The 6,917-nt window shown below is 40.6% G+C and overlaps 1 pseudogene; it reads left to right on the forward strand.

Moving 5' to 3' along the window:
• Nucleotides 1–5,456: 5,456 nt before the first annotated feature.
• LOC122120902 lies at nt 5,457–6,582 on the forward strand (annotated as a pseudogene).
• Nucleotides 6,583–6,917: the final 335 nt, after the last annotated feature.

The raw sequence follows: 6,917 nt of genomic DNA on the forward strand, positions 1-6,917 counted from the left end.
GATGACAGACATGTGCCAACATGCTCAGCTTTTTCTGTTCAAATGAGTTCTTGTGAACTGTTTTCTCCAGCCTGGCCTGGAGACCATGAGTCTCCCAATCTCAGCCTCAGATATGACAGGCAATAACCAAAGAAATAATCCAAAGAAATACAGGTTTCCTGGTTTCCCTCATTTGTAATAACTAGAATATGTCTATGATAGTCTTAGCAGGGGATCACAATAGCCCACTGGCTAAGTGCATAAGACCATATATAATGAAGCATATCAAAATGAACTCCAAGAATTGGAAACAAGAGGCTCTTATTATGTCCTCTATGCAGTTATTTCTGTTTTTTTCCTGTTTTAGTTTTCTGTACCCTGTCTTGTATATAAGTTTATCTGATCAGTGGAAGGGAAAGGGAATCACAGAAACAGCAGGAGAAAGGATGAACTCATGCAACAATGATACTCACTAGACACTGTGTTGGAAATGAACTTTACAAATTGTGGGGCAAGGGAATGGGGAAAGGTAAGCAGGAGAAAATAAGGGAGAGGGTAATAGTGTTGAAAAAGAAACGTACTCATTACCTTATTACTTATTATATACTGTAACCCCTGTTTATCACCTTTACAATTAAACAAAGAGAGAGAACACAGAAAAACCAAATGTGCATTTTAAAGTTAATAAACTAGAAATTCTTCAGACTTTGAAGAGACTCCTCTGTATAGTATATATCTGACTTGAGACAGCATTTTCCATATAGGTACTGAAGTGTCAGTCAAGTTCAGAATGAATTCTGCTAGAAGGGCATATTCAATTCTGATTATTTTTTGTATATTTTACAAAATATGTAAATACTTTAACCTAAATATTCTCACAGGTCTTATCTTTTGCTTCTATTCAATATACTTTTTTCTATAATATTATTTTGCATTTTTAATTAGGGTAAAATATCATAATATAAAATGTATCATTCTAACCACTTATTAAGGGTAGAGCTCTGTGACACTATGTGCATTTACCTTGTGCAATCAACCAAGTATGTGCAGACTTCATTTCATCTCACAAAGCTAAAACTCTATGTTATTCAAACAATAACTTCCCATTCTGATCTTCTCTACCCTCAGCTTTCTATCTGTGCGAATTTGATTCTCTTTGCTTCTTACAAGTGAGATGCTACAGCATGTGTCCTTTAGTTATTGGCTCACCCCCTAACATAATGCCCTCCTGTCTGTTTAAGTGGTAGCATGGACCAGATTTCCTTCCTTTCACCACTAAATAACATGTAATTATGTGCTCACACCACATTGTGTTTGTCCATTCATCCATCAGTGGACACCTGTCTGTTCTGAATAATGGTACACTGAATGTGAGTGTATAAGTACTGTCTTGAATTTCTAATTTGAGGTCTTATGGTTATATAGTAGAATTACTGAAACACCATAATTCTATTGTGAGCTCTTTGAGGAACTGTCTTTCTGTTTTTAAATTGAATTTTTGTTGACATTTGAATGATAAGCATTCTTTGTTGTATTCTGGATAGTCAACCCTAATCAGATATGATGGAATCTTTTTTGCCATTCTGTAGGTCACCTTTACACTCTGTAGTTTGTGTCCCTTGATGCATAGGTTTTTAAAATTTGATATATTTCAGTTTACCTAATTTTCCTTTTATTACCTATAAAAAATTATTTATTAGTTTTTTTGTCAGTACTGAGACCTTGTATTATCACTTGGCTTCTTCACTCAAATCTGGTGCTCTACCACACAAGCCACACCTCCACTTCCAGCTCTTTGCTGGTTAACTGGAGATAAGCATCTCATAGACTTTTCTGCCAGGGCTGGCTTCAAACTGAGATCCTGAGATCTCAGCCTCGTGAGAGACTGAGTATAGGCATGAGCCACTGGTACTAGCTCAATATAGATTTTTATTACATAAACTCAATACCGATGGTGTCTCACTTTCTCATGGTTTGACTTATGATTTGAGACTTTCTGATGGTGTGAAATCGGCACATATTATATAGGAAGTATAGTTTGGAATTGAGGCAGAGACAATGAGCTACAGCTCCAAGTCAGCCAAGAGATCCTGACAGAAGGCAGTCAACAGCATGAATGCATGCTTGACTTGTATTTCAACTTGCACTGGGTTATGGAGACCTAACTGCACTGAAAATCAAGGAGTATCTGTAATGTGTATCTGTAATTCTTTTAAATGATAGCCGGAGTTTGATGCTATAACATTGATGTCTTTTTTCTGCAAATCAAAATATTTCAGAGTGTAACCATAGATCTTCCAAATTAATATATTTCCCTCTTGGAGCCCTTGGGGTTTAATTGCTCATTTTCTCTCTTGCTTTAGTAGAAATGACTGTCAGCATCTTCTGTCTACAAGTCATGTTTTCCAACTGCAGTTTAAAAAAATTAAAATATTGAGATTTTTGAGAAGAAACATTTGTTGAATGTTTAGAATAAAATGCAAATAAAACTTTAGATTACTCACACAAAAGTCCCATTTGCATGCCCTTAATTTGATGTACCAAGTAATTTTATAACGGCTTAAATGTTTCTAAACTGCAGATGATGACAGACATCAAAGAGAAAAAAACTCATCCTTGGTCAGTGCTTTTAATTTTCACTCTCAGCTCACACACACACACACACACACACACACACACACACACACAGACAAAAACACATACACACTATATTCACATAGCAGGTCAAATTGTACTCGTTTATTTAAAGAGTTGAAAAAATGAACAAGTCTAACTGGTAATTTGATTGTAAGATGTTTTAATGCAATTGTGAATTGCATACTCCATAGGTTTCTAATTTTGCAAGGACATTTGTTTTTGCTGCATCACAATGTGTATTTGTATTAGCCCCCCAAAAATACTATAGTTATTTCTCAGTTTGATTTTCCCCCAAAACAGACGCTAAGACTATCAATGCAGCAGGCTTCTCTGGAGTTTCAGGAACTTTTCAAGAGATAGGAAAAGTGACATGGAAAAGGGAAAACAGCCAGTAATAGGTTGTTCCTAAGCTAACCAATATGGTATATTTGGCTTGGCAGGAAGCTCTGTGTGTCCTTGTAAAACACATGCCCAGAATTATCCCAGACAAAGGGCCAGGAAGCTTGGGTATTTACATTGGCTCCTTTCAATTTTTGACTAAGGGGTTCCCATGTGAGTAGTGACCCCAAGCCCTTCTGGCATTTAATGAGTGGCCAAGTGAATTACAGCTGCTCAAAGTAGCAGTTTTCTGATAACTATACATGCCCTAATGAGCTGAAAAGCAGAGTGTTGCTGGCTACTCTTTCTATTTTTGATGTTGCATTTGCCTCAGTCTAGGCCAATCAGGAGACAGAACCTACACAGTTATTTAAATAAAAGACATTTGTCACATGCATCAGAAAATTAGACCATGGCCAAATTCCAGCCTGCTGTTATAAATAACGCTTGCAACACAGCTATAACCATTCTTTGGCCAATTCTCTGTTTTATTATTATTACTATTATTACAATAGCAGATATGAGTAGCTGTGACAGAGATGTAATGCCCTAGAGACTCTAAAATATTTATAGTTTTTCCACTTAGAGAAAAATGCTTCCTTCCCCATGATTTAACATAAAGAATTATTAATCCCAGAGAGCAGAGTAACCATGGAAACAAAAACAGCTGAGGGATAGTATATGTGTATATGTATATATATGAATGGCAGACCCTTCAATGTTGGGCTCAGAATTCATTGATGGAGGGAGGCCTTGTGAAATTGTTGGGTTTTCTAAATAGAACTGACCTGCTTTTCTGGGAAAAGAATGACCCCAATTGTGAGTATCACAATAGGAACAACAGAATCAACCCTACAAGCCAAGGATGAACTAGGACTGGTGTGTAGGCTCAGCAAGCATCAGGTACCAGGAGACAATGCACAGCCACAGCTGCTACTGGATTTAGAACAGAAATGGCTTCCATCTGCAGAAATGCATGACTCCAAAGTACGTGGTTTGGGATGGAGCTCATAGCTGACTGGATGCGATCAAGGTCAGGTGGCCGGTCCACTAGATGACCATCCTGTGAGAGTATACTTGTGCCTAGAGATGGAAAGGGGAAAGGGTTCCGAGCGCACTGAGCTTGACTGATCACAACCCTGGAACTGCTGCTACTACCTGCGTTGAAGGATGCAGAAGGCACAAAGCCAATGGTAGAGAAATCTACAGAACCTAAAATTGAAGAAACTGAGATGACAAAGGGTACCTTCCATGAGTGAGTGAGCCACAGTGGCATGAGGATGAAGAACACTCCTGTGCAAGGCCTTTCCAGAAGTCTTTATTCAGAAAGCTTAACATCAAGCCAGCTGACCAAGGGAAATTCTAGAGCAGGCCCAGATCCATCATCACACAGTGGCCACCCAGGGTGAATCTAGAGCTGAAAGGAAATAAACTTACAAGGAGCCACAGGCTTCACCCAGAGTGGTTCCCTCCGCTTCATGCATCCTGTACCCAAACACATGGGCCATGAGGAACCACCATGGATGGTAAGAGTTAAGGAAGCTGTCAACTAGCTTGATAAGTGATGCTTGATAGGAAGTGGTACTTAACATCCTTACAATGATGGAATGCTGCTGTGTTTTTGTTCATTTGTCGAAAGAGGGACACGATTATATTCACGCACGAATGTGAAAACTCTGCTCACTGGACAGGCAAGTCATCATACCTGGCACATTCCTGGCTGCCAGGAGGACTCTTCCTTCTGTTTCTTTTTTTTTCTTTTTGGGTCCGGTCGTGGGGCCTGAACTCTGGGCCTGGGTGCTGTCCCTCAGCTCTTCAGCTCAAGGCTAGCACTCTACCACTTGAGCCACAGCACCACTTCCGGCTTTTTTCATTTAGCTTATGTGGTGCTGAGGAATCGAACCCAGGGCCTCAGGCATGCAAGGCAAGCGCTCTACCACTGAGCCACCTTCCCAGCCCCTCTTCCTTCTGTTTCTTTAGGAAATGGCAGGCATTCTCTAAACATCAAGCATTACTTCCTCGGATTAATCGCCCACATCCTTCAAGGCTACATCAGCTTTCTCTACTGTATTCCTTTACCCTGAGGGTCAAGTATTTCTTAGTCAGTATGATTATTCATTAAATTTCCGGGGCTCCTTCTCTCTCCAGCCTGTCTTAGCTGCCTGGCCACAGACCCAGCTCCATTTTTACTCTAGAACATGACTGATACAATGTCTGGCCATCACACAAAGTCATAAAATAACCAGGAATGCACAGGAAGATGGACAACTTTCTCGACAGAAATTTTAATGCAATGACAAGATGAGTTTTTCCCATTTATCCAGAAATTAAAAGCAATCCCAAAAGCAGCCCAGGACACATGCTTAATCCTATTGAATGAGCTGATGTATACATGGAAGATAAATGCTCAAGAATGGTGAAGAGCTTGAACTCGAATTGGAAGAGGCGAGTCTGGTCTCAAAATGGAGGTAAAACCGCCGCCGGGTCGCCCCCAGCCCGACTCCAGCGGTCGGAAGGAGGGCCATGATCCAAAGGAACCAGAGCAGCTGCGGAAGCTGTTTATTGGTGGTCTGAGCTTTGAAACTACAGATGATAGTTTAAGAGAACATTTTGAGAAATGGGGCACACTCACAGATTGTGTGGTAATGAGAGATCCTCAGACAAAATGTTCCAGGGGCTTCGGTTTTGTGACTTATTCTTGTGTTGAAGAGGTGGATGCAGCCATGTGTGCTAGATCCCACAAGGTTGATGGGCGTGTTGTGAAACCAAAGAGAGCGGTTTCTAGAGAGGATTCTATGAAGCCAGGAGCCCATCTAACAGTGAAGAAAAGTTTGTTGGTGGTATTAAGGAAGATACAGATGAATACAATTTGAGAGACTATTTTGAAAAATAGGGCAAGATTGAAACCCTAGAAGTTATGGAAGACCAGCAGAGTGGAAAAAAGAGAGGATTTGCTTTTGTGACTTTTGATGGTCATGATACAGTTGATAAAATTGTTGTTCAGAAATACCACACTATTAACGGGCATAATTGTGAAGTGAAAAAGGCCCTTTCTAAACAAGAGATGCAGTCTGCTGGATCACAAAGAGGTCGTGGAGGTGGATCTGGCAACTTTATGGGTCGTGGAGGAAACTTTGGAGGTGGTGAAGGAAACTTTGGAGGTGGTGGAAACTTTGGTGGAAGAGGAGGTTATGGTAGTGGAGGTGGTGGCAGCAGAGGTAGCTATGGAGGAGGTGATGGTGGATACAATGGATTTGGAGGTGATGGTGGCAACTATGGTGGCCGTCCTGGTTATAGTAGTAGAGGAGGCTATGGTGGTGGTGGACCAGGTTATGGAAACCAAGGTGGTGGATATGGTGGTGGAGGAGGAGGATATGATGGTTACAATGAAGGAGGAAATTTTGGTGGTGGTAACTACGGTGGTGGTGGCAACTATAATGGTTTTGGAAATTACAGTGGACAACAGCAATCAAATTATGGACCCATGAAAGGGGGCAGTTTTGGTGGAAGAAGCTCTGGCAGTCCATATGGTGGTGGTTATGGATCTGGTGGTGGAAGTGGTGGATATGGTAGTAGAAGGTTTTAAAAACAACATAAAAACTTTCACTATATTTGATGACAGTATAACTTGTGGAGGAGATGGGGAAAAACCAGTTGTTTAAGGATACAAGTGGACCTGTTGCAACAATGAGAAGTACAAGTTGTCATGTCCAAAAGGAGCTTTACAACATTGGTGGGGGGGGGGGGGGGAAAGAAGGATTGGGATTGGGGGGGAGGGGGGAGGCTGGGAAGGGATGTGAAGGATAAACAAAGGAGGAGGCTGCAATGCTTGGTAAGAAATGTACACATTATCCTGCCCATGTAACTGTAACTCCTCTGTACAGTATGTTCACAAATAAAATTAAATTAAATTTAAAAAAAAA

Source organism: Dipodomys spectabilis, unplaced genomic scaffold (genome assembly GCF_019054845.1).
Source record: "Dipodomys spectabilis isolate Male_0828 unplaced genomic scaffold, ASM1905484v1 ptg000178l, whole genome shotgun sequence".
Taxonomy (NCBI): domain Eukaryota; kingdom Metazoa; phylum Chordata; class Mammalia; order Rodentia; family Heteromyidae; genus Dipodomys; species Dipodomys spectabilis.